At 51.8% G+C, this 27,979-nt stretch overlaps 1 protein-coding gene across 2 annotated transcripts in view; it reads right to left on the minus strand.

The window, feature by feature from the left end:
• The window catches only part of MPPED1 (metallophosphoesterase domain containing 1), a 78,691-nt gene that overhangs the window by 27,361 nt on the left and 23,351 nt on the right, over positions 1-27,979 (minus strand). The gene's annotated exons all lie outside the window — the stretch shown is intronic.

Genomic DNA, 27,979 nt, shown 5'->3' on the forward strand with positions numbered 1-27,979 from the left:
TAGCCATTTCACAGACAAGTAACTGCGGCCACTGAATGGAACTTCTAAACCACCTGAGCTCTGGTTTCTGAGGAGCCGGGACAAAAGACACCAAACTTTACTCTGCGTCTGTTTCAGCAAGAAAGTCGCTTCTTTTGTCCAAATTCGTCAGCAGTGAGTGGCTAGTTAGCACGACCCTGTGCACGTATAAGCCCTACTACACGTCAGGCACGGAGCCAGGCCTTCATCGCGTCCATCATGCAGACGCGGAAACTGAGGCTCCGGAAGCTGCAGGGTGATGTGCTGGAGGCCACGTGGCCGGGAGGCGGCAGAGCTGGATTCTGAGCCAGGCAGTCCTGTGTGACCCCAGACTTTCCACCTACTCGGGGAAAGCCCGGGAAAGCGCCCTCGACAAGGCCAGGGCGAGGGCCCATCCTGACCACCGAGAGCCGTGGCCACACCTCTGGCTCCAGCCTCCCATCCGGGGGTCCCAGGGTGATGTGAAAGGGAACCTGCCCAGAGGACCGCCCCGGGCTAACGGAGATCCACACCTCAGGAGGCGTCTTCTCCGTTCCCAGTGACCGTGACTCCCACAGGAGCACACACAGGGCAAAGTGTCCAGCTTTAGAGCCAGCAGACCTGGGTTCTGTCACCTCTCATCCGAGCAGGTCACTTTAACCTCTCTGGGCCTCAGTTTCCCCTCTGATCAACGTGAGTGTGCCTGGTAACTGACCCCTTCTGGGGGCCAAGGGCCTCGTGTGGCCCCCAGCTCCACCAAGCCCCTTCCCTGTGGCTGGTCCCACCCAGGGGTAACAGTCCAGGGACAGCAGAGCTTTCTCACTCTTGACCATGACCTGAAACTCGACCTCCTCTGCTGTGTGAGCCTTCTATCAGAAACCCAATTCCAGAAATGCCTCTTCTCCAAATTCTGAGGACTTCCTGCCTTACTGGGAACTGGGGCCCACAATACCAGGTCAGCTGTGACAGATGTGGGATCAGACTCAGCTCCCCATAAGGCTCCAGGAAGAACCCCGTTTGCCCAGCACTGTGGAAGCTCCAGGAAGGGGCAGGGTGAGTTTTATGGCTGTGCCATACAATGCAGTTCTAGGTACCATAACTACAACTATTATCATATTCTAATTGCAACGAACCCAATTAGAAACTTCTCCAGCCCGCACCCCTCCCATCCCTGCAGTTGGGACCTGCCCATTCTGCCTGGCCCCAGGCTCTATGGTCGTGGCAAAGGGCTGTTGGGTGGCCGCTCGCCTCCGAGCCTGGCCACAGAGGAGGTGGGGACCCCAGCACGGAGAGAGGAGTTTTTCACAAAACAAGCAGAAAACCATAATCTGTTCATCACTGCCTCACCGGCCACCCAGACTTCTTTACAGGTTTGAGAAAATAGCGTTCTCTCTTCTTTGGTGTTTGTCAACTCTGGGAGGCTGTCCGATGCCAGGCATGGCCTCCAGGGGCTGACAGCTGGGTCCCAGACCCAGTTCTGCCACTAACCGGCTATGTGACTTGACCTCCGTTTCCTCACGTGTGAAACAGGAAGAATAATGCCTACCTCGCAAGACCGTTCTAGGATTATACAAGACAGTGAATGGAAACACACAAAGCCTTTTGGTGTTCAGAAAAAGTCAGCTTCCCTGGGCCAGAGTTTGCAAACTAGAAGCCAGCAGGCCGGCCCTGCCCACAGACGTATTTTGTTTGGCATATTTTTTTGGCTTTTCTAAATTTGCATTTTGCTGCCAACATTAAAAATTAGAGAAATTCCAATAAAATGTCATTCTTTCTGTTTTCTAAAAATCAATCAATCAATTTTAAAATCTCACCATCCTGGCCTAGGCAAGTGCTGAGTGCCTGTGCTTCCCTTAGACAGGAAGCAGAGGGCAGTTTGCCCAGTCCCCACCTGCCCCTACCACTCACTCCCAGCCCACTTCACTCATTTTAAGGTACTGCCCACTCCCGGCAGCGCTGGGGATTCCGGCCCCGGCCACAGCCCCTGGAGACGAAGGGAACCAGACCTGGCCCCTGCCCCTCCGAGCTGCCAACCAGGCCGTGGCGATGAGCTCCCCAAGGCCCCTCTGCCTCCCCGCCTCACTCATCGTCCTATTTGTCATCCCAGCCTGGCCCAGGGATGCTGAGACGTCCTCTTGTTCTCCTCACAGGAAAGAATCAGAAACAGAGAGGAGACGTCTTCACCATCTCCATCCCAAGCAGGCCCCAGCAGAAGTCTGGAAAGCGAAGCCCCCGCCGGCACCCCGGGTGACACGGTGCAGAGCCTCCTCTCTCCAGTGAGGCTCAGGCTGCCGGCAGGGAGGGGAGAGGCTTGCCTGGGCCTGAGCATCTGCAGAAGGGTCGTGGAGGACAGCACAGAGAGGCCTGCCATTTCTGGGACCTGACTGTTGGGCCAGACACCCTTGGTAAAAAGGCTGGGCCCTCCCGAGGTGGGCTCTGTCACCTCCGCCTCGAAGCTGGGGAACGAGGGTCCCAGGTCAGGAACCTGCCCAGGTCCCGCAGCAGGTGAGCGGCAGAAGCAATGCTAGGTGCTGGTCCAGCTGACTCCACACCTCTGGGTCAGCAGCTCAGGCTCGTTCAAGGCCACCAGGCCAGCCCCTCGCCACACTGCAGTCGCGGCCGGAGCAGTGGCCACCATGACTGCCTTCCAGCACCAGTTCGTGTGTTTCCACTTCACAGCATCCATCCACCCCACTCGGCGCGCCGCCCCGGCTGGGGGAGCCCGACCGCACTAATGTATTGATGTCGTGTCTCTGACTGGGGGTGTTACTTAAGCAAATGAGCAAATTACTCCAACCATACAGTTTCATTTATTTCCGAAGCTCCTGACTACCAGGGACTGAGGAGTGGGCAGGAGGCTGTGGGCTGTCTCCTGTTCCTCCCACCTCGGGTCAGAGGAGGTAACTGAGGCTTCTTCCCTCCCAGGGAAGAACCAGCTCCTGGACATAAAGCCAGGTGGGGGGCAGGAGCTATAACATGCTGGCGTGACACCCTCAAATATTGTCTGGTTTCTCCCCAAGAGATGGGTGCCACACGGCTTGGAGGCAGGGGGCGCGTCCATTTGTGAACACAGAAAGCTTCCAGCACCAGGCCCTGCTGAGCTGGACGTCCAGCCACAAACACATCTCTGTCTGCATGGTCACCTGGACTTGGCAACTCACCAGCTGTGTGTAACCTTCAAAGACACTTAAGTATTATTATCCCCATTTTACACCTGGGAAAATGGAGGCTCAGAGAGGTTACACAAATCAATAATAAAGTGATGAACAAGCACAAAGGGTAATGGACGGTTTGACAGTTTTTGTGGCTTGGCCTCATCAAACTCATCCTGAACTGGTACCATTATGCTACACTGCCTCTCAGAGGGTAGACAGATCATTGGATGGATGATGGATGGATGGATGAGTGGATGCATAGATGGATGGATGGATGGATGCATAGATGGATGGATGATGGATGGATGATGGATGGATGGATGGATGCATCATGGACGGATGGATGGATGATGGATGGATGAGTGGATGGATAGATGGATGGATGCATGATGGATGAGTGGATGGATAGATGGATGGGCAAAGAAGGATGGATTATGGATAGATGAATAAATGGAAAGAGATAGATGGATGCATTTATAAATCAATCAATGCATCTTGGGATAGCTCTGTCTCCTTTATACCAGCTGATTTCTGTCTACCTGGATCCCGCCCTTTCCTCCAAATTTTTCTTCCAACTGTCCTGGCAGGGCTTGCTATCCAGACCCACCTTCCTCACCCATAATCCTGACTGGCTCTCTCTGAATCTTCTCCCACTGGACCTGCCCTCTTGTAGATGGGGGTGGGAGAGCCAGAACCAAGGCTCTGGTACAGCTTAACTATCACAGAGGCAGGTGGAAAAGTCCCCTCCTCTGCTCTGGGGTGCTACCTCTGTTGCTACAACCTAAAGCTGCATTAGATGCTCACATCAGCCTGCAGCTCTTACCAACCTGATTGTGGATAAAATGCCCAACGACCAATCATCAGAGGCTTTCTGGCTTAGCTTCATCTTCCCCCTCCTGTATCTGGGTAGTGAATGAGAGAGTGTTTGGGGGCCCTCAATGACCATTTGACTTGCAGGGGCTTCGTGGGGAAAATGATGAGATGAAAACAAACTCTTCCTCCCGATGCCTGCCCAGAGGAAATTAATGTTGTTCCCTCTGCCCCTTCTTGCGGCTGTCCTTCCTTGGCAGCAGAGAAGAGGGCTAATATACAGGGGGACCACCCCAGTGCCCAGATGGGAGCACCTGCCCTGACAAGCTTCCAAGAGTGCCTGAACCCCGGCTGTTCTCCAGCAGGTGTCGGGGGCTGTGCCAGCTTGGTGAGGCGCCGAGAGGAGACAAATGGGCCCACTGCCTTCTCACACCCACCTCCCTCAGCCCAACAGAAGCAAAGAATCCAGTCAGCCTATCCCAAAAGCCCAGCAAGCCAGAAACTCGTTTTCTTCCCTGAAGCTGGGCCCTGGTCAGCTGCCCACAAGCTCTGTCTGAGCACAGGCTGTGCTCCAGAAGCTAGACAAGGCACCAAACAAAGCTTAGCCCTAAGGTCTGTACCAGAAGTGACACGCAGAGCTTCCAATCCACACCCCTCACTGGACAGAGGAGGAAACTGGAGCTCAGAGAGGGAAAGGGCTTGCCTGAGGTCACACAGCAAGACAACAGCGAACCAGCACTCGAACCCCAGCCTCCCACCTCAGGAACGCAGAACAGTGATCACACCAGCCAGCCTCTGGTAGGACATGCAGGCTGAGCTGGGGACTGGAGAGACAGGACATTCGGGAAGAGTGGCACAGAGACCTGAGGGTCCGCTTGGCTCCTGGGCCAGGTGCGCCTTGCTGGGGTGTGATCTCCCAGCCTCAGGTCTGGGAGAAGCAGCAAGTCCTCATGGAAACCAGCCCTCCTCCCTGCTTTTCAGAGCTGGTGGGCATTGTTATGCATTTGTATTCTGCGTGATAACGTCCAGCTCATCTTCCCCAAATGCTTCGTTTCTCCTCAGCCAGCTCACTTGAAATCCTGGCATTTGCTAGCCATGGATTTGTCGGTGGTAAAAGGACCATTAGGTATTCATCAGCAGAGAACTGGAAGATGATCACACTATTTTAACTTTTCATTTGCCGTCTATGGCCAAATAGATATGCACCCACACGTAGATTCCACATGGCAGCGAGTATGCGCGGGGTTCGGAGCTCAAAGGGGGATGCAAACGAAAGATCTGCTACTTGCACTTCCAAGATTAATCTCCCTCCAAAAGGTCACAATTCTTTATCGCTAACACTTGCCCATCCCATTGAACAGAAAGTGCTACATCCAAACTGCATAATCTGTTAAATTCAATGTGATATATGTGCGAGCTTCTCCATAATCTACGCCGCTCCCGGAGTGGTGTATGGAGCCCAGCAGAGTTTTACTGTTCTCTGAATGCAGCGGCAATCAGACAGTTGCCCACTTATGGCTCCTCCCGCCCATCCCCGTCTCGCAGAACACAGCAGAGGGGAATGGAATAAAGAGACGGCATAACGATCTCTGATTGCATTTTTAGCGCGTCTTTGACAGTTCCGTGTTTAAACACTTGCCCATGTCTGGGAGATTCACGTGACCAGACTTCTTGGGATGGCACTCGATCTAGAGTAACTCTGGAATGGAGACTCGGCTTCAAGCTGCCGCCGGGGCTGCAGGGGGCTCGGGCACACGTGTGCCATCGCCATGTACACACAGAGGACACGGGCCGGCGATGCACCAGGGGAATCTGTGTGCAGCCCGAGCAGGCGGGAGAAGCTGAAGACAGGTGCCTGGGCCAAGGGCAGGGCTGAGAGATGGGAGCACACTGCACGGGCTGTGTCCCCCAGAAGCTGGTTTGTGCTGCCCTGTGTGCCAGGCACTGTGACAAGCAGTTTCGATGCAACGCTTCTAGACACCCTTAGAAAGCAAGGCTGGACCCCATCTCTGCCTTCTCCTGGCTACCTGGCCGGGAGTGGAAACCCTCACTTCTCTGAGCCCGGGCATCCTCATCTGTAAAGGCGGGACGTTTAGGGCTCTTCACAGAGTTCTTGGAAAAATCAAACTAGGGGAGACGCATAAAGCCCCTGTATTGTACTTACACAGAGAGTTGTTTTAATCAGGTACGGTAAGACTTGCAGACACGGAAATGACTGCTTTGAGGAAGCAGGTTTTACTCACAGATCCCTAGAAACAGGGCAAGCGGGCAGAGGATGGGCTAGTGAATAATGCGGGTGGGCTTGGGGAGCAGGGCTGACCCTCGTTGTCTGCTCCCAGGCCCTGGGGTGATTGATCAGGGCAGTGTGTGCGACAGCCCCATGCAGGACGTGGCTGGGGGTGGGGTGTGGAGTCTGGATTAGTTGGTTTGCTTGTGAAAGGTGTGCTCAGAGGTGAGTCCTTTACTATCTCTACAATGGGTTAACTCTGGAGGGGTAGTCCCTTGGGGTCAGCCAGCCTCCAAGATGCCAAGCCATCAGGATTCAGAAAACCAAAGGCATGATTTATACAATCTGGATGGTAGTTGTTATCGCTGTCTTTAGGGATGTTAGGAGGAGTAAATGCCACGCTCTGCTATGAAATCCAGAAATGTTAGCTGGGAAGATGGAGATGAGAAAAGAGGCCTAAGAAAGTCAGGTCACTTGCCTGGGGTCACACAGCAGCGCTGGAGTCCAAATCGCCTGCCTAAACCTGGGCGTCAAGACCCCCCACCGCCACTGTAGGACAGACAGTCCTGGGAGGGCAGACCCTCCACCCGCCGAGCTGCAGGCCGGCCCCCTCAGGTCCCACGGGGGAGGTACTGGATTCACAGCCCAACACCGGTGCCCGTATTTAAAAGGCAAATGCGATTTTTCTTCTGTTTCATCCTAACAGCCAAAATGTTTAACTTTCAAACGTTTGTTTTTCCTGGGAAATGTTTTAAAAACAGGAACATTCAGTCCTAATCGTCAGTTTAAATGCCTGTTTCAATTGCTACCGCAGAGCACACAGGACGTGAGGCTGAAGGGGACAGCTGAAAGGTTTCTGGGTTCTTCCTCCCCCAAACTAGGCGTTCTGTAGCCAGAAAGATTTTGTGGGAACCTCCCCAGAACACACATGCCCAAACACTTCATGAAAGGCTGCCCAGGGCCCTCACAAGGGGCCAAGCTGGTGACCATGGATGTAACACGCATTCAGAACTCAAGGCTACGGCGCCCCCTCCAGGCCAGGCCCCGGTGGTGCCCTGACCTCTACTTTCCGCAGCAGGACACACCGTGCACCCCTCTGACCTGCTTGAGGCCTCTTTGCTCATGCTGTCCCATCCACCTAGGACCCTCCTCCTGCCCTTCTTTCTGAGCCAACTTCAACTGATTCTCCCTTCAATGGGCCCAAGTGCCACTTCCTCCAGGCTGCCTGCCATGAGCATCCTTTTTCACCCAGCACTCGGGGCTCCCAGCCCCGCTCAGCCTCAGCTCCCGCTGTCACTGCTTCGTCTGCTTCCCCCACCAGCCGGGCGTCCTCCCAGGCTGGGACCAGCCTGCTTCCTCTCTTGCGCCCAGCACAGGGCTGGCTATGGGGGAAGTGCTCATACACGCTCACTGAATCCAAGATGTATTTTCATCCACGTAGGATAGAGGATGAGGATCAGATGGTGAGGTCAATGACTCACCAAAGGTCCCCAAGCAGTCCACTACGGAATGTTCCAGAAGGATCATCGTTAAGATGCTGACCAGCCTGTCGGGTGGCAGCCCCCAAACTGTCGTGGCTTTCACTCCCTCAACAGACGTCAAGGTGGACACAAGGCCCAGGGGTGGGGCTGACACCCGGAGGCTCCAGTAAGAGCCTCCCTGGAGGCAGGGAGGCCTGGGTTCAGCCTCAGCTCTGCTACCACATCACCGGACCCGGGTGAGGCCTACCCCTGCTCAGGCCTCAGTTTCCCCATCTATCCCATGAGGAGGTCCTGACCCTTAGAGAGCCCTTTCAGCTTTCTAAGACCCTCCAGGAGGTGCCGGGGTTGCGGGGGGGCTTCCCAAGGCAGGTGATAATAGGGCCAAACAGCAGGACAGAAAGGGCTCACACAGGGCAGGGCATTGTGAATGCCCACGTGTGCCTGCTTGTTGCTGACATCCTGTGGAATCAACAGTAAAGGAATAAAAAGGTATGACCCTCCACAAGAAGCAAAGCGAGCTGTGGCCAGAGCCCCAGGCGGTTCAGGGACCCAGGCTCAGTGCACGGTCTGACCTAGAACCCATGGGAGCAGGTAGGCCTAGGGCCCCTCCCCCATCACACCTGTCACCATGCCCTTCACCCACCAATCTCCGCAGAAGAGAGGGTATTTACTCTCAAGGGGAAATAACAGCTCCACAGAGCCCCATTTAGGGACCACAAGGCTTGAGGGAGGATGGGCAGTGAGGACGGAGGCTGAACAACAGTAGGATAAAGTGAAAGAATAAACATAGTGACTGTGCAGACCCCAGGCCCCTTCCCCAGTGAGCTCGCAGGGTCTGGAAGCCAGGCTTGGAAACTGGGGAACTCATTTCTGGGGAGAAAGATAAGTCCAGGAGAAAAATCCTACAGATAGTGATACCAGGGGCTCCCCAGAGAGATGGCCAGGACCCCATCACAGTACAACCTCCATCCCCCCACACACACACGTATACACACAGCTTATCAACAGCTTTCAAACGTCTAGTTCTTAAACACAACACACAGGATCATCAGACCTCAGAGAAAAGCCTCCAAGCTGAAAATGGAGGCAGAGGCCAAAACGAAAAGAAAGGAAATTGGAGGAAAAGGGGCTGATGCGGGGGGAAAAAATAACATATAATTACCACCATTGGTGAGATAACGGAAGATGTTACACGCGTGAAATTCTAGCAGGGTGCTCTTAACAAAAGAAATTAAAACGTGGCAGAATTTTAAAATTTTGGTTAGAGAGTAGAAGATGGAATTGAGGAAATCTCCCAGAGACTGAAACAAAATGACAATAAAGTGAGTACCAGGCAAGGAAAGAGACAAAAATCAGAGAATCAAAACCAGAGGTCCCACATTTGGATACTATGAAAAAGAAGTCAGAAAAAATAGAGGGCAGGGAAATTTTGAGGAAAAAAAAAAAAAAAAAAGAATATGAGAGAATGTCCCAGGATTAAAGGACAATATTTGCTCCATTAAAAGGGTTACCTGAGTGCCCACAATAATGAATGAAAAAACCCCCACATCTGAGGCACACTGCCCAGAAACAAAGCAGGTCATGTACAAAGGGTGAGATATCCAAACGATAGCAGAATCTTCAAGAGTGACACAGGAAACTAAAAGAAAACAGAGCAATGCCTTCCAAATTTTGAGGGAAAACGATCTACTGCCCAGAATTCTACACCCAGACAAACTACCAATTAAGACTGATGACAAAATAAAGACTTTTCCTGACATACAATTTTGCCAAGCGTTCATCTCCAGCGCATTCTTTCTCAGAAAGCTACTGAAGGGTGTGTTCCACCAGAATGAGGGAGTAAACCAAGAAAAAGGAAGCCATGGGATCCTGGAACCAGGAGCTCCAAGAGAAAAGGAAGGCGAAGGGAAATGGCGAAGGGGGATCCAGGATGGCGAGTGTACACAGGCCCGGAGGGCGGCTAATCCAGACCAGGGCAGGGGTTGGAGGCTCAGGAAGTATAAGAAAAATGGGCCATCAGATGGCCTGGCCCAGCCCACCACATTGCTGAGGGGCACTTCAGACCCTGCAGGAGACAGGGATGAACCACAATGGGTACAAGGAAAGACAAGCAAACAAAGCAATTTACTACTTTAGGAAAAACAACAGGTTATGCAATGAATATTCAACCAAAAACTGTGATGGGACTACAGCAAAAGGATAAGAGAGAAGATGCGTATATACGGGTAGAGAGACTAAGTCTCTAAATTTTCATTTTTCATAGTAAGACATTAAAAAGTAATCCCTAAAACTGAAAAATAAAGAACAGCAACGTAAGGTTGTTACTCAGAGACGTCGTGGTGATAAACCAGTAGCTACCAGATTTGCACGGGGAATAGGAATCAGGACTGGGGAGGGGACCTGGGGAGGAGGCTGCTGGCTTTACCATAAGCCTTGTAGCATGTTGTGACTCATTCTGCACATGTATTACCTTAATGCAAATAAAATTGTGATGAAATTAAAAGGCGGCATTGGAGGCCAGGCACTCCTTGCCTGCCTCCTACCTCTGCCCAGGGCAGCCTGACCTCTCACTGGTTCTACCCGCTGCTCAAAATCTAGAACCAAACCAAACTGGGTCACAATTGAATCTGTAGACTGTTTTGCATGGTACTGACATTTTAAGAATCTGATTCTGAGGGTCTAAGCACTGGGATGACTCTAGCAACCAGGTTCAAAGGCAGGTGACCTGGCCAAGCATCTCCTAACCCTGGTAGGTCAGACAGCCACTGATAACATCACAGGTGTCACCTGCTGAGAGTCTGAGACAGGCTCCCCCCTCCTGCCTTACTTCTAACTCTCACAACAGCCCCACAAAATGGGCAGTAGATTGGCAGATGAAGAAATTGGGACTCAGTGAGTTTAAATAACTACAAAATGGGTAAGCAGAGAAGTGGGATTCCATCTGTAGCTGAAGCCTCAATCTCTCCATTTCTGTCACACCACCAAGACATATTACATTTGCCAAAGAAATATTCCTCAGGGAAAAAAAAAGAAAAAATGGTGCCATATACTTGAGTCCTTATAAAATCTCCCCTGTTATGAGGAGCTCTCAATGATTTTATTTTAAACAACATAACATTTTGGAGATATCTTGTGGCTTCAAAAACAAGCCTTTACAGACCATCTTGAAAAGCAATACAGATGTCAGAACAAGTTAAACGAGTTCAGCAAAGGTGCAGGATACAAAAACAACGGGCAAGACAAGCAGTTGCATTTCTATACACTAACAATAAACAATCTGAAAAGGATATTAAGAAAACAATCCTATTTGCAATAGCATCAAAAAGAATAAAACAGGACTTCCCTGGTGGTGCATTGGTTAAGGATTCACCTGCCAATACAGGGGGCACGGGTTCAAGCCCTGGTCCGGGAAGATCCCACATGCCGCAGAGCAACTAAGCCCATGCGCCACAACTACTGAGCCTGTGCTCTAGAGCCCGCGAGCCACAACTATTGAGCCCACGTGCCACAACTACTGAAGCCCGCGCATCTAGAGCCCATGCTCTGCAACAAGAGAAGCCACCACAATGAGAAGTCCATGCACTGCAACAAAGAGTAGCCCCCCACTCACCACAACTAGAGAAAGCCCGCATGCAGCAACAAAGACGCAGTGCAGCCAAAATTAAATAAATAAATTAATTTTTTTACAAAAAAGAATAAAATACGTTATAAATTTAACCAAGGAGGTGAAATATTTGTACACTGAAAACTCCAAAATATCTGCTGAAAGAGACTAAAGAAGACACCAATAAGTGGAAAGAAGTCCTGTGCTCATGGACTGGAAGACTTCATATAGTTAAGATGTCAATACTATCCAAAACAATCTACAGATTCAATGGAATCCCTACAAAAATCTCAATGATGTTTCTTTCAGAGACAGAAAATCCATCCTAAAATTCATATGAAATCTCAAGAGTCCCTGAATATAGCCAAAATAATCTTGAAAAAGAAAAACAAAGTTGGAGGTCCCACACGTCCTGATTTCAAAACTGACTACAAAGCTACAGTAATTAAAACAGTACGGTACTGGCATAAATACAGACATATAGACCAATGCAACAGAAGAGAAAGCCCAGAAATAAACATATATGGTCAAATGATTTTTGACAAAGGGGCTAAGAGTGAAAAGAACAGTCTTTCAACAAATGATGCTGGGAAAACTGGACATCCAATGCCAAAGAATGAAGCTGGCCCCTTAACATCATATACAAAAATGAACTCAAAATGGAACAAAGATCTAAAGTTAAGAGCTAAAATTATAATACTCTTAAAAGAAACCATAGGGGGAAAGCTCCATGACATTGGATTTGGCAATGATTTCTTGGATATGACACCAAAAGTGCAGGCAACAAAAGAAAAATATATCAAAATTTAAAACTTCTGTACATCAAAGACACCATCAGCAGAGTGAAAAGGCAACCCAAAGACTGGGAAAAGAATTGCAAATCATATTTCTGGTGAGATGTTAATACCCAGAATATACAGAGAGCTCCTAAAACTCAACAACAAAAACCCCCAAAAATTCCAATTCAAAAATGGGCAAAGGACTTGAATTGAGATTTCTCCAAAATGGCCAATAAGCACGTGAAAAGATGTTCCACGTCACTGATCATTAGGGAACTGCAAATCAAACCGTGAGATAACAACCTCACATCCATCAGGATGGCTACTATCAGAAAAACAGAAAACCGCAAGTGCCGGTAAAGTTGTGGAGAAATGACAGCCCTTGGACACTGTTGGTAGGAATATAAAATGGAACAGCCACTGTGGAAAACAGTACGAAAGTTTCTCAAAAAATTAAAAACAGAACTAGCATATGATCCAGCAGTTCCATTTCTGGGTATATGCCCTGAAGAATTGGAAGCAGAGACACAAACAGGCATTTGTATCCTCATATTCGCAACAGCCCAAAGGTGGGGGCAACTCAGGCGTCCGTTAACAGATAAATGGGTAAGTACAATGTGGCATAGCCACACAATGGAATATAATCCAGCCTTTAAAAGGAAGGAAATTTTGACACACACAACAACATGGATGAACCTTGAGGACATTCTGCTCAGTGAAATGAGCCAGTCACAAAAGAACAAATACTGTGTGATTCTACTTATACGAGGTCCCTGTAGTCAAATTCACAGAGACAGGAAGTAGAATGGTGAGTGCCAGGGGCTGGGGAGGAGTTAGTGTTTAACGGGTACGGCGTCTCAGTTTGGGAAGATGTTCAGGAGGTGGGTGGGGTGATGGCTGCATGGCAATGCGAATGTGCTTCATGGCACTGAGCTGCACACTTAAAAAAAAAAAATGTTATGTATATTTAACCACGATTTAAATTTTAAAATAATCTTAAAAGAAGAGAACCAAGGGCCTTGAATTCCAGACACTAGAATTGTGAGCAGGTAGAACCATAGGTTCTTGGAACTCTTAGAATCCTAGAATCTTAGAGCCCTGGAAGCCAATCATTCTAAAAGCAAACAATTCTAGAACTTTAGAAGTCATCAAGGTTTACAGGTGGAGAGGGACTGAGTGGCCATCTAGAGTCTTGGCCCCCTCACCCTTCCCCCTTTATCAAAAAGTCCTAATTGAGGAGCTCCAGGCCAGGAAGCCTATACCTGCTTCCATCCTTCCAGAAAATTCCCAGCATGGATTTCACCTGGGGTTTGACAGCCCTGGATGAAAGACATGACTACGGGGACAGATACCTGGCCTTCGTGTTACCTTTTTCCAAAAGGTTCCTCTGGTGCCTTGTGACACCTACAGACAACCCTTTTAAAGGGGAAAAAAATTGGCCCAAAACAATATTCACTGAAATAAGTATTTGAAAATGATTAAGGCAAAAGGTTCCTATTTTTTTAAATACTTCTTAGTGAAACCAAGTGTTTTAAAGCTAAATAAACATTTTGGAGATTAAGATACATGAAAGTAAAATCATCTTGCCACCTCTGTTGACGTTTCCTTCATTCTACAGTCATTCTCCTTGGCCCTAATAAGTGCCGGACCCTGTGCTGGGAGCTGGGGACAGAGAGGTCCCGACACAGCCTCTTCTCCTGTTGTCTAGTGTGGAAAAGATACACGCAGGAAATCTGGGATCTGTAATGAGGGCGGTACCAAGTCATAGGGAACCGTAAACAGTAGCAAGTTTTCCTTTCCCTGACCAGGAGTGAGGGAGGACCTCTGAAAGGTGGATAAGAAGGAGCACCATAGAAATAGCAGCTCTCCAGGCAGATGAGGCTGGGAAGGGCATCCCGGGAAGGGGACCCCACACAGGCAAAGGCATGGAGGTGGGAAAATCACCTGCTAGGTATTCAGTAATTGCTTAGAAGCCCAGGGCAGACGGGGCAGCAAGTGGGGACGGGCCTGGGAGGGACAGATGGGGTCACACCAGGAGGGGTCTCCACTGCCCGGAGAAGATCTGGACTTCCCCCGGACACAGCAGAAAACCAAAAAAAGAGCATTAAGGGGAGAGGGGATACGGTTGGATCGATGAACAAAAAACTTTCAAACACAAACATGACAAACGTTAGTCTGGAAAGTGACTATTTTGAGAGGTTGGGATGCTACCAGAGAAAGCCCCGCTTTGTCAGCTCCACGTTTCCCCTTCAGGGTCATGGCTGTCAAACCAGCCCAGAATTAGCTCCAAACGGCCTTCTGAGAGCTCTCAGATCTTCATTTGCACCCTGCACGCTCGGAAAGGTGTGCCATTCTTCTTCTTAAGAGAAATCAAAGAAACAAACCTACACACTTAAAAAAAAAAACCAGAAACCCTGATTTTCTTTAAAACAAATTTCAAAGAACTAAATCCTAACTTTTAAATATCTGATTTTTAAAAAGGAAGGCATCCATGGACTTCCCTGGGGGTCCAGTGGTTAAGACTCTGTGCTCCCAGTGCAGGGGACCCAGGTTCCATCCCTGGTCAGGGAACTAGATCCCGCATGCCTCAACGAAGATCCTTCAGGCGACAAAGAAAATCCCTGTGCCACAACTAAGACCCAGCGCAGCCAAATAAATGAATATTTTTTAAAAAGGAAGGCATCCGTGCGTGATGTTAATAATAGTAATGAAAGCTCCCATCAACTGGGCATCTACTGTTTGCTGGGCACTTTAGATGCATTCATAAAATGGCCACAACAAAAACAGTAGCGGCATTTATTATTATGTGTTTATCTCACACCAGGTCCTATGCTGAGCCCAGATCAGCCCCTGCCTCACTGAACCCTCCCAATATCAGCCCCCTTTTACAGATGAGAAAACTGAGGCTAGGGGAGAGGACATAACATGCCGAAAGCCAGGTGGCTTGGAAGAACGGAGCCACAATCCACACCCGAGGGGTGGATCCCAACTGCAGTGTCTTATTCAATCCTCACAATAGCCTACAAAGAAGGTGTGTCAGCCCCACACTGTAGATGGATACACTGAGGCCCAAGAGAGTAATGATTTTCTCAAGGTTGCACAGCAGGCATGTGGCCAGGTAGGGCTGGGGAGGCAGTCCCACCCGCTCCAAAGCCTGCATCCTTTCCACTGGCTCCTCTGTCACTTCAGGAATTTAATTTATAAATAATAAATGGTAATAGCGAGTGCCTACTGGGGCTGGTGCTGTCCGTGGTGCTGAAGACGCAACATGCCTGAGATAGACAAGATCCCTGCCTTCCAGAAGTGGACCTTCGTGGGATATTGGCAATAAAGGAACAAAGAATTAAGTACCAGGTCAGGTGAGGATAACAGATATGGAAAAATGAAGCCAGGTGAGCAGGACAGGGTACACTGGGGTAGAGAAGCAGATCAATGTAGGGCCATCAGGAAGGCCTCTCTGGAAAGGTGACCCCTGAGAGCCAGGAACTGGGTGACCTCGGGGAAACCACATTCCTGCACCGGGTCTCAGTCCCCTAATCTGTAAAGTGGGGATGGCATTACTCAGGACCCAGGCTGTTTGCTTCAAGGGAGAGGTGAGCAAACGACATGAAAGCACTTTTACACTGTAAAGTGTCATCCAGAAAACAACCGTCGTTGTTCAGCCCTCGTGAGACTTGTACACAAGGCTTTGCAGCAAAATGTGTTTTTCACGTGAGAAATGTAAGGTCCCATCAACAACTTAAACATGACTTTACTTAGTTGGTCCTGATGTTATAAAGCGTTACTCCTGACCATAAATATCAGCACAGACTTGGTAAGGAGGAATCTGTTAATAGCAAGGGTTGGGATTTTCTGAATATACAAGGGGAAGTTCCCACATGAAACAGGTCACCTTAGGCATTAAAAGAAATACTTTAAACACTTTAGAAGAGCATAGGCCTCGATTCCACTTTAATTTACTGTGCGATCTTCGCCTAAGCTTGGTTCCTTCTCCCATAGAGACAGGAACAGCAGAGACCTCAAGGGGGTGTCTTGCCCCTACAGTAGCCAGTAACCCCCTGTGGCTATTTAATTTCAAACTAACTGCAATGAAATGAAGCACATAAGTCAGTTACTCAGTCACACTGGCCCCATTTCAAGTGCTCAAAACCCACGAGAGGCAGGTGGCCGCAGTACTACTGGACAGCTCAGGTCTAGGGCCTTGCTCCTCCTCGGCTGGGAGCTGGCGCGAAAGGCAGATGCTCCAGCCACCCCAGGCCTGCTGCATTGAGATCTGCGCTTTAACAAGATCCCCCTCCCCCAACCTCTCTAGGGAAATCTCATGCACCTGAAGTCTGAGAAGGGCTGCCTGGGAGAGAGCAGGTAGGGAGACGCCCTATGAGAAGACACCCAATGACAAGGATGACAGGGCACTTTCCATACCCTCTCTTAGCGGTGGTCACAGTCTCCAAACCGAACTAGTCACAGAACTTCTGACAAAGGCTGCGCTGAGTCCAGGTGCAGAAGGCAGGCAGGGGAAGGTGGTGTGGACAGGAAAATGGAATCCCTCAGACATTTCAGAAGTTTGTATGCACACGGGGACAGAATATTTCAATTCTGTGCTGGCCAGGATTTTCTGACTTGTTGACTATTCCTGTTTTGGAATGAAGTCCAACATGAAAATGACATTTAAAAAAAAAACCCACAGGCTGACTTCATATCCAAACACATCTCTCCGTGTTTGTAGAAAAAAAAAAAAAAGAAAGAAAGAAAAGAAGCATACCAGCAAGAGAATCTTGCTTCCCCCAATTCGTGAATGGCCAGCAAGCTATTTCTCTTTCAACCAACGATTTCCTCTGATGGTTCCACAGCCTTGCCCCAGCGCTGACGCTGACGAGTGAAAATGCCTCAGAGCACAAGTTGTTTCTAACACTTCATCTCTCACCTGCACAATCACCAGCCTGGGAGGAAGGCATCAACATCCTCCACTGGACGGATGAGGAACCAGAGATGCAGGGCAGGGGAGTCACCTGCCCTCCGTCTCACACCTGGGAGGCAGGTGAGTGTCTAACCTGATCACAGGCTACCACTTCACCCAGTTCTGTCTCCACCGTGTCATGGCCTTTTCTTGTTTATATTTCTCTCGAGTAGGAGTCTTGGTTGTTTTGCTACCCACTGTATCCTCGGCATCTAGCAGAGTCTAGGACTAGGTATGTGCTCAGTAAATGTGTGTCAAATGAATGAATGAATGAACGGTAATGGCAGCAGCACCTCCAGCCTCAGACCCTTGGTTAGCCTGCCCCTTCGAGCTGGAAGGCCTGCACCCCACCGTCCACTCGTCCGAACACTATCTAAATGCCAAGGACCCCGTCAAGTGCCACTTCCTACGTGAAGCAACCCCACCAACCCTACTTGGTCCCCACGCAGCCTCTGTTTCTCCCACTTGCCCCTCAGGCCCTCCATGGAACTCCAGCCACGTGCCTCCTTGCCGGTCTTCAAATGTGCCACCGACACTCCTGACTAAGTGCTGCTGGCTCTGTCCAGAATGGCCGCCCCCCGCAGACATTTGCATGGCTGGCTCCCTCCATTCCAGTCTCTGCTCAAATGTCACCTCATCAGAGGGTGATGTCATGCCCTGTCCTCTTATCCCTGATCCCCCAACATATCAAAGCTCTGTTTATCCATGGCCTGTCTTCTGTGTGTTCACTGCTACATCCTCGGTGCCCAGAATCAGGCCCTGCACGTAAAAAGGGGTCAGCAAACACCCACTGAGTAAAGAATCAGGTGCAAATGGGAAAACACACAATAATGATGAGGACTACTATGGGATAGGGTTAAAACAAGTGAGAAGGGAGACACCAGACAGCAAAGATACATAAGATGGTGGGAGGAGGGGCGGGGTGGGTGCACTCCAGGGACCTTCGGGCAAGAGTGGCAATGTTGATTAATTTTAGGCTAAGTTGGATACGCATATTAAAATATTATGAGTAACCACTAAACAAATCGAAAAGGAATGTAGAATTTCCAAACCAGTAGAGGGGAAAAAAAGAAACTTCAATCAATCCAAAAGAAAGCAGAGGAGGGAGACAGAAAGCACAAAATGAATGACAGAGATGTTTTATACACTGGGAAAGACTAAACAAATATTCATTGTTGTTACTCAAGTACAAACATCTTTACCGAGGTCCTCCTACACAGAAACGACCAGGGCACAGGTCTGATCCCCAAGGGACTCACAGCTGAATGAAATAGACATCAAACGTCCACAGGGGATGGACCATTCAGGGCGGCTGGCACATTTCCTCCTCCCATAATCACAGCCATTTGCCAAATGCATCTATCTTTTTCACCTTGGCCCCCAGGAAGCTCAGGCTCCAATTTCCAGCCCACAGAGTCCACATGAGCCCCAGGTGTTGATATTCTAGGTGCTCCCTCTGAGCTGCTCTGATTTCTTTTTCTTAACACTGGCTTTTAATTTATCATCAACACTCTACCATTTTACTATTCTTATTGTTTTTATAAACCGTCTCAAATCCTTTGACACAAGGTGGGGTATAAATTAGCAAGCAAAAAGTCCAAACGAACAACAAAACACAAAATAAAACGAAGGAAGAACTTTCAAAGAGCCCAGATCTTTCAGAGAAATGCCCTTCTCCCTTATTTAAACATTAAAAAATATATATATTTTTTTAACTTAAGGCAGAGATTTTTAGGATGATGGTCTTAAAAAAAAAAAACCACTGCAAAACATGTTCGAAATACACACACACACACACACACACACACACACACGCACACCAGGGGTCTCATTTCACTTCCAAAGCCATTCTGTTGTAAATAGATAATTAGCACTTAAGCACACCTTTGGGGGGGGGGCGGTTTATATATTAACATGAAAATACTGTAATTATGGCTGGCCAAAATTGCTTGACTACCACTTAGAATTCTAGATTTTTCATCTGTATTAGAAGTTAACTTTCTCTCTTTTAGCCCCTGAAACGCAGCTTGGCTTTGTGAGAAATTCTTTTCGGTGAAGAATAGAGCAAGTTAATCTTCTGAATCCACTGCGCTCTTCCTCTAGATTTTTACCTGAGCACTGGTCTCCCGCTCTCTGGGCGAGCACGCGTTTACAGTCACCCTGGCTGCTGCGACTACACGCAACCAGAATTCCTCAACACCAACGTGCTTCTGAGCAGACGCAGCCAGAAATGACACGAACCCAGAGTCCAAAAATTTTTTTTTGTTTTAATTATTCAATCTCGGGTCTTTGCGGGAAGAGCAACCTGTTTCTGAAAATGTCTGGATCAGGACATTGTAGCCAACTAATGAGCAAAGGAGCCAGAAGCCATTTGAAGTCTACTGTACACATCCAGGGACGATTATTATGAGCTCTTTAGAAAATGAAGTTGGTTGGATATTTTGGTTGAAGTGACCACAGCACAAGGTTCTTCTTTTCCTTTTTCGTTCGCTTAACAAATACTTGGCCCGCGTTGTCTGCTCTCTGCCCCCTTGGCCACCTCCAGGTCCACTCCCAGCCCTCCTGCCTCTCCTGGAGTCCCAGCGTCCTCCCCTGTCTGCTACGGTCACGCACCACCCAGCAGCCAAAGGGGACTTTCAAAACACTGAGTCAGGGCTTCCCTGGTGGCGCAGTGGTTGAGAGCCTGCCTGCCGATGCACGGGACACGGGTTCGTGCCCCGGTCCGGGAAGATCCCACATGCCGCCGAGCAGCTGGGTCCCTGAGACATGGCCGCTGAGCCTGCGTGTCCGGAGCCTGTGCTCCGCAGCGGGAGAGGCTGCGACAGTGAGAGGCCCGCGTACCACACACACACACAAGAAAGCAAAAAACACCGAGTCACACCATGTCCCCCTCCCCGCTCTGTGGCCACTTTACCACTCAGAATAAAATCCACATCCTCGCCCTGCGGGTCAGCAGACTGGGGCCTCCCTCCCTGGCCTCTGCCATCGCTGGGCTCAGCCCTGCAGGCCTCGGGCTGCACACCAAACAACTCAGGGCAGGGCCCTCTCCGGCTCAGGACGCTCTCGGAGAGGCCTTCCTAGATCACCTACGTCAAGACACCTCCGACCCCCGTCACTATCACCTCGCCCTGATCATTGATCTGATTCATCCATCCAATCCCCTAAATGATCTTGTCTGTTTATAGTAAGTCCCCTGCTACGAACCTTTAAGCTGCGAACTTTCAAAGATGCGAACGTGTAGAGTACAGCAGTATAGTATTTTTATTTCAAGCCCAGGACGTCCGGAAGCAAGTGTAAAAGCAGTGGTGGTGTAGTACTATACAGCCGATTGTGTTACTTGGGTCCCTAGGCTAACTTTGCTGGGCGTACAGACAAATTGGACTTAGGAACGTGCCTTCGGAACGGAACTCGTTCTTATGTAGGGACTTACTGTACTTTGCTTATCGCATGACCCTGCATTCGTCCTCGGGCCCTCCTGGCAGGGGCTACATGGGTCATCACCAAATCTCCAACACCAAGACAGGGAACACAGTAGGCCCTCCGCTCAAGACATGGGATGACTGGGATGCGTGTGGACCCCTCCCCTGTTCTCCCGCGGTCATAGGCCAGCAGGAGAGACAGACACTCAGCTCAGCTCACCCGCAGCGGGGCTCTGAGGTCAGCAGGACTGTGGGCCGGGACGGGAGACGAGCAAGAGCTCCAGGGGGGCTTAGTCAACACATGGTGTAAACGTCACATTCTGTGGATGCAGACGTGGACGCCCAGAGGGAGAAGCGAGGTCGCCTGGCCGATGAAGGGCAGAGTCAGAAGTGGCCCCAGGACCCCTTGGCTTCAGCGCTCCGTCCCCAGCTCTGCCGAAGAGGCTGTGAGTCCTGACCTCGGTCAACGTGAGGCCTGTCAGACTGGACCTGCTGGCCAGCTGAGCTGCCCACACCCTGGGGACTTCGACCAGTCCCAGGAAACCCATCCCTCCCCCACCACCCTGGCCGCGTGGGGCAGGACAGCGGGATGACTCTGCCCAAGGAAACCCAGAAGGTGTCTGGCCCCAAGCCTGGGGTGTGCACGGCACGGGCGGGGTCACCCAGGTCCTGTCTCTCAGGCCTGATACGCTGGATGCCCACCGCGGAGCTTCCACGGCCCGCGGCACTTCCACGACCCGGGGCAGGTACCGGGCATAAAGAGACACAAGTGAACACACACAGGTAAGAGACTCTGGGAAGAAGGTGTCCCACTGTGGGGAGGCTGGAAGGATGGCGGTAAAAACAATTTGTCTCAGGAATAAGACAAAAGCAGCGACTTGGACAAGCTGCCGGGGACAGAGCTGTGGGGAGTGGTGACCCAGAGCAAAGCCTTCCCGAAGCCTGGCCTCACCCCAGAGGAGGGGGAAGGGAGAGAAGAGAAGGGCCGAACCCGGGCAGTGGGTGAGGAGGTCAGCAACCTCTAGCTGCATCCGAAAAAACTGTTTCCCACAGAGAATAACAGTTCTGTGCCAGGGAGCAGCTCCTGCTTGCTGGGGATCCTGGGGAGCACGGAGATCCTCAGCCCCACCTACAGCTCCTGCCACGGGCTCCTGAGTCCAACAGCAAGGAGGCAAAAGGACGCGTGGAGCCCATCTCTGCACCAACCCCCTACGGCCCTCGGGCCCTCAACGTAGTGGCAAATGAGGCAAAAAACAGAGAAATCACCTCGGAGTGATTTCTCCGTTTCCCTTTCTCTCCCTTCCTCCCTCACAGATTTTAATTAAGGGTTTACTTGCAAAAGACCTAGCTCTATTTAACTAAATCCTTGGACCCCTTTTACATTGTCTTATATATTGTTTTATGCTAGGGAGCCAGTAAAAAGTTAATTATAACTTCTAAACTCTCCATTGCCAGTCCTCATCTTCCTCCCCTGCCTGATGCCGCTAAGGGTAGTGCCACTTAATTAACCACCCCCTGTGGGTAACCAGACCTCTCGACGCTTTCTTCAACAGACTCCCGTGAGCACCCCTGGGGACAGGCTGGGCTGGGTCCTGAGGACCTGCACGGACTAGGCGCCGTCTCAACCCTCGAGGGGCTCACAGGATCCTGCAGGAGGAAGGGGAGGCTGGCAGGACGGCCCACTTGGGACCCCAAAGCAGCTCGGCAGGTGATGGAAGTGAGTGAAGAAGACACGGGCAGGACAGACAACAGCAGGGCGAAAATAGTGGGTGGCCCTGATGGCCTCAGAGGGAAGGGAGCAAGGATACCGGAGCTGTGGTTGGGAGGGTCTCAGTGGAGGCCTACGTCTTACGACATAGCCTCTGGGGATGGGGCTGAGGTCTGGGAGTTCAGTTTGGGACCTAAAAAACGAGTCTAAAATCCTGGTGCACAGCCAGGAGGAGGTGTCTTCTGAGAAGACTGATTAATATACCGGCTGGATCTCAAAGAGGGATCAGGTCTGGGAGGAGATGGAGGTGTCTGCGAGTCTGGGCAGAAGCAAGAGCAGGGGGGTATGACTATCATCTGGAAAGAAGGGGTCGAGAGGCCCACGGTTGGTCCCAGGAGGAGCCACTTTCGGTGAGAAGGAGGAGAACCAGGAACAAAAGGAGGAGATGGAGAAGCAGGGAACCCAGAGAGGGAGGTGTGGAAGCTGGGGAAGGAGAAGCCAAGCTGGACGGGGCAGCATCAGGCAGGTGGGGAGGCGGAGAGGAGGGGTGAGCACCCGGCTGTGGCCTCTGGGCAGTCGCTCTGAGGCCAGAGCCGGGGTCTGAGGCTGCAGGAGCCGGGGGTGGGAGCAAGGGACGCAGTGGTTGCAGGCTTCTCCTGACAGGGGCGTGGGGAGGCCAGCCTGGCCCCTGCCAGTCGCAGAGAGCGGGCTTTCCGGCATCCTATGAACTGACAGCTCTTGAGGACATGGCTGTCACTCAGAGCCAGAGGCAGAATTTGGCCTGGTGTTCTTCCCTCGGGGAAGATGCAGGCATGTCGCGGCCTCAGGGTCAGGCGCTGCCTCCGCAGATGGCATCCTGGGAGGCGGGTGCTCCCGGGCGCTCGGCCTCTGTCCCCACCCTCAGCATCCCCCAGCTTCCAGTGGCGAGCCCAGGCTCACCTGCCGGCCTCAGCTCCTAGGCTTATCCTGGAGACCCCCACTCAGCCTCTGCCCTTTCGCAGACCCTCCCAGAGTCCCGTATTGCGACAGCCATGCCCACACTCTTCTGCGTCACAGCCCGGCCCTCCTCGAAGCCCCGTTTACTGCTGTCCCACCCAACAGCAACCAGCCCCGCTGGGGACGCAGGGACCAGCTCACAGTGCATGCACCCCGAGTCTACACCTCTGTCCAGGGCCTCCCCCGGCTGAGGCACTGGCTGGTGCTAGGGATGAGACTCGCCCTGCCCTCCAGGGGCTGACAGTCTCAGGGGGAGGCAGGGCGGACGGGAGGCATGAGGACACAGACAATTCCCTCCACAAGGTGAGGGCCACCACCAAGGACTGAACAGGGAGCCCTGGGCGCACAGGGAGAAGGGACCAATGCCGCCCAGTGGGGCAGGGAGAAGCTTCACAAGAATGACATTTAGGGGTGGGTAGGACTCTGTCGGGTGGATGAGAAAGAGCCTTCCCAGCTGGGGGACAAGCATGAGGCAGGGCCCAGGTGGGGCACTGGAGTCTGCCAGTGTGGCTGGAAGAAGATGGCTCGCCGACCTTGAGGCTCGTTGATTTCCCTGTGTTCGTGGCGGACTCAGCTCAGGGAGAGGCAGGCTTCTTACGACAACAGCTGCCACTTCCGGAGGGCTTCTGTATGGGAACATGATTCTTCAATCCTCCCCACCCCCATGGGGTAGGTAAATAATTCTTCCCATTTTACAGATAAGGCACAGAGAGGTTGAGTGGCTAAGCTAAGGTCACACAGCAAATAAGAGGCTGAAGCAGGGGTGAAGACAGGTCTGCCTGACTTCCAGGAGGGAGCTCTTAACCTTCACGCCGTCCCACCTCCCTGCACAGACACGACTTACTGGGCCAACCAGTCTGTGGGCTCCACGCTGCCGGTCCATCATCACGCAGTTACTGCGGGGGAGCAAGGAGCTTCCAGCACATCCTTTTCCATTTTCAGCCAATTTTGCTCTTCTTTTCACTCTTTATAGCCAGAAAGCCCATCCTTAGCAATTTTTTAGCTGCTTACGGGGACATTTACAAATCAAGCTGGTGTTTCTATTTCATGAACGTATTTGGGATACTAATGGCCGAAGGGAAAAAGGGTCTGCTCAGAGGGGCCCTGTCATCCCCAACCCAGCGGCCCCCAAAGAACACAGACCCAGACAGAAGCCTGCAAGTGGGCAAAACGTGGACACCACGCACACCCAAGCCAAGAGCAACGCAGCCGACAGCAAATTACGGTCGCGTAAGTTTAGACGCACCTCTCCTCAGTTAGGTACCTCTTACAAGGAGGGCCTTTATTAACTTTTTAAACCTTCTCCTGTCTGTCTGGAGGTGCCCCCTGGAATATGATTTTAGATGCTTTCCGTAAGATCAATGAACAGGGAAGAAGCTGGTTATGAATTTCAACTCTGTAACTTTCTCACTCGGGCGGAGGAAGGGCTTGGCCAGTGGACCTGAGAGGTGGATGGGGCCCCGCTGGCCTAGGGAAGGGGCTCCAGGGGAGAGCTTCTGAGTGGCTGGATGACACCAGCACTGATCTGAGCCCAGCGCGGCCCCTAGCCCCATCCTGGGACACACTGCACCAGACACCAGAGAGGCCAGCATTTCTTTAAAAACAGCGAGATTTTAGTGTTGCCTTTTTAAAGCTACGAGAATAATACATGCTCCCTATAGAAAATCAGAGGGAAAAAAGAAAGAGAGAGCCATAAAGAAGGAAATAAAAATCCCTCATGATCCCATCTCCCAGACATCGCTTCTGGAACATTCCAGAGCCTTTGCCCTCACTGGCCTTGCTGTCTCCACAATCCAGGCCTTTTAAAAGGTCACTCCCATACACAAACCTTCCCAAAGACCCCATGGCACTTAGAATCAACCCCAAACTCCTGCCGCTGGCCCACAGGGCGTATCTGAACCAACCGGTGACAAACCCTCCACACTGCACACCTGCCTGCCTGCCCTCAGGTCCTCTGCAGCCGCTGGGCCCCTGCCTGGAATGTCCCTCCTACATCCCCTCACTCTCACCCAAAGCCACCTCTTCAGGGAGGCCTTCCATGGCGCCTCAAGGGGCTCTCAGTCACCATCACGCCCCCCAGGGCCAGCGCTCTGCCATCCTCATCACGTGAACAGTTCTCTTACTGCTTCTGGTGTATCCACCCACCCACTGTGTCCCCATCACCAGACGCAGCACCCTGTCCTCACTCCCCACCATCACCCACTGCATGGGACACGCTTGCACAGAGCCCTCAGTGAGGTGTACTGAATGGACGAATGAATACCCCTGCGGTCTTTGCTGAGTGTGTGTGCGTGTGTGTGTGTCTGCAAGAACTGCCCACACAGCTGAGATCGCAGGGCAACTCCACACACTTTTACCCACAAATCATCTACTGCTTCTCCCTGCAACTCAACGTGAAGGCTCAGGTCAAGTAGGTCCCACTGCCTACTGTGGGACCAGCCCATGTCCCCTACCTCTACCCCAAGGGGGCCCTGATCTGCAAACACCAGCTCCTGGAGGCAGTAATAACACCTACACAGCCCTTTACAGTACACACACTCGAACATTTCCTCCATCCCAGTGGAGTCTCAAAACAACCTGCCTCCAAAGAGGCAGGCAGGTCAAGGGGAGCCTGACCACCCCCAGTTAAAACGAGGCCAGGGGGGCTCAGAGCGGTCACATGACTGCTATCACCTGGGAGAAAGCTGACCCTGGACGTCTGGCCCCAAAAGGCACAGCCCACACCTTAACTTCGAATCAGTGAGGTTTCACCATAAAAACAAGAGAGGTGATAACAGAGGAGAGGACGAGAGCTCAGCTCTGGAGTCCAACTGCCTGGGTTTAAACCCCAGCTCTGCCACTTACTAGCTGTGTGACCTTGGGCAAGTTCCTTCACTCCTCTGGGCCCCGGTTTCTCCTCTGTCAAGTGGGGATGACAATAGCTCCCGCCTCGTTCCCTCATCAAGAGAAGCAAATGATTTAATAATATACATAAAGGCACATGCCAACACTCAATAAACACGGAGCCCTTTATAACACCACCCTGAGCCCATCTCTGCCACATCACCACACCCCTGGCACGTGAACCACCAGCCCACAGAGGTGAGTCACCTTGCGCAGTGGGCCAGTTCCCAAAAAGCCAGCTGCAGACGGACCGCTATAAACCCACTCCTACTGATGCCCTAACTCCCATGCAAATTCCTCCAGCTCTGTCACTCTTCAGGCTGAAGCCCCGCCCAGCCCACTTGAGTGACAAACACTGACATCTGCAAACACTTCAAGGCTGCCAAGGGGAGAGGTTCCTTTTGTAAAAGGGAGACCCCTCTGTAAGTTCACCCTTCCCACCCGTGATGATCCAGGCAAATAATCAATAATCAATAAATCAATAAATCAATCCCACGTCAAGTGCAGACATGAAGAAAGCCTCCTAAGTTCCTCCAGCACGAGGAGGCGAGTAAAGAGATTCTCCTAAAATGGCCACATCTCACCGTGCTGGCCCTCCCAGGCCCCTGCTTTCCCCTTATCTGCAGAGTCTCAGGGAGCCCCCACCCCTCTTTCCAGGCTCATCACCCTCACGTTCTCCAAACCTCCTCCCTCCAGTCACAACACGTCATGCCACCTCTCAAGTGTCCCCCCGCAGGCTTTGGCCTCCGCTGTCCCCTCAGCCTGCAGCTGCTCTGTTCCCAGCACCATCGCCCAGCTCCCCAGGCCGGGCCCAGCCCAACGGCGGCTTGTCCCAGAAGCCGCCCCAGCCTGGGAAGCGGCCACCGCCAGCCTCTGCACTGAGATCCCACAGCCCTTGGCCATCACCCCCCTGGCACATGCAACTGTTGGGTTCATTTACTCACTCAGCTTGGAGACGAGCACGTCTGGGCCGGGGGGGACATCGGAAATAGTCCCTCACTTCGGGAACCTCAGTGCAGGGGAGCCGACATCGTCTTCTGTCAGATAGGGGTCTAAACGGCACCCACCCCAAATGGCTGTTCCTCAAATTCAACCAGGCAGTGGTGGTAAGGAGCCTGGCACACAAGCAGGTGCCCGGCCACCAGCGACTCCTGTTCTCTGCCTGGGACACGGACTCAGCTCAGCCTCACATCTTTTGAGACCCACAGCAGGGGGACAAGAAACCAGCCTCCGTGAGGGTCCCCTCCTAGGAAGCAGCCCGGACCTGGAAGCAGCACGGGGCGTGGGGAGAAGCCCAGGGCAGACTCACCGACAGGAGCCCCTCCCATGCCAGCCTTCACAAGGCTCAGCCCAAACAGGCCCCTTGACGAGAACTTCCCATTTGAATAATCAATATTTAAAGCTCCAAGCCTGCCAAGGGGAGTGCAAGGCCTTGCTTGTAAATATTTGTCTCGACTGGCAGAGCCAGCCTCTCCCGCTGCAGCCACCCGCCTCGCTCCTGGCCCCCCTCTGCTTGCACAGCTCCCAGCCAACTGCACAGCGGGATGCCCCTGGGGAGGCGGGGGACCGTCTGGCGGCCACGAGGGGCTGCACGGGGAGGTGGGCCCGCCCCGTACCCAGGCCTCTGTGTCAGCAGCCCAGTACACCGGGCAGCCCAGGGGCCACCACCCATCTGTCTCCTGGGGCCATGGCAGAGAGATTCGCTGTGAGGTGTCTCTGGATTCCAAGCAAACGGCTTTTCCCAGGAGGCACCCCAGATTTATGTCTTTCTTATTTTGGAAGAAAGCAAAGCCAAGGACAAAACCCTAGGGGCGTGCTTGCAAATCGTGGCCCACCATCTCCTATGGCGTGGGACGGCACTCCGCTGCCCACGGAGGAACCCACACCAGGCCCCCTGGGCTCCTGCTTGGGGCCACGGAGGCCTGGAGGGTCCCCTCACTGGAGAAGCCGTCAATGACGGTGG

This window comes from Phocoena sinus, chromosome 10, assembly GCF_008692025.1.
Source record: "Phocoena sinus isolate mPhoSin1 chromosome 10, mPhoSin1.pri, whole genome shotgun sequence".
NCBI lineage: Eukaryota > Metazoa > Chordata > Mammalia > Artiodactyla > Phocoenidae > Phocoena > Phocoena sinus.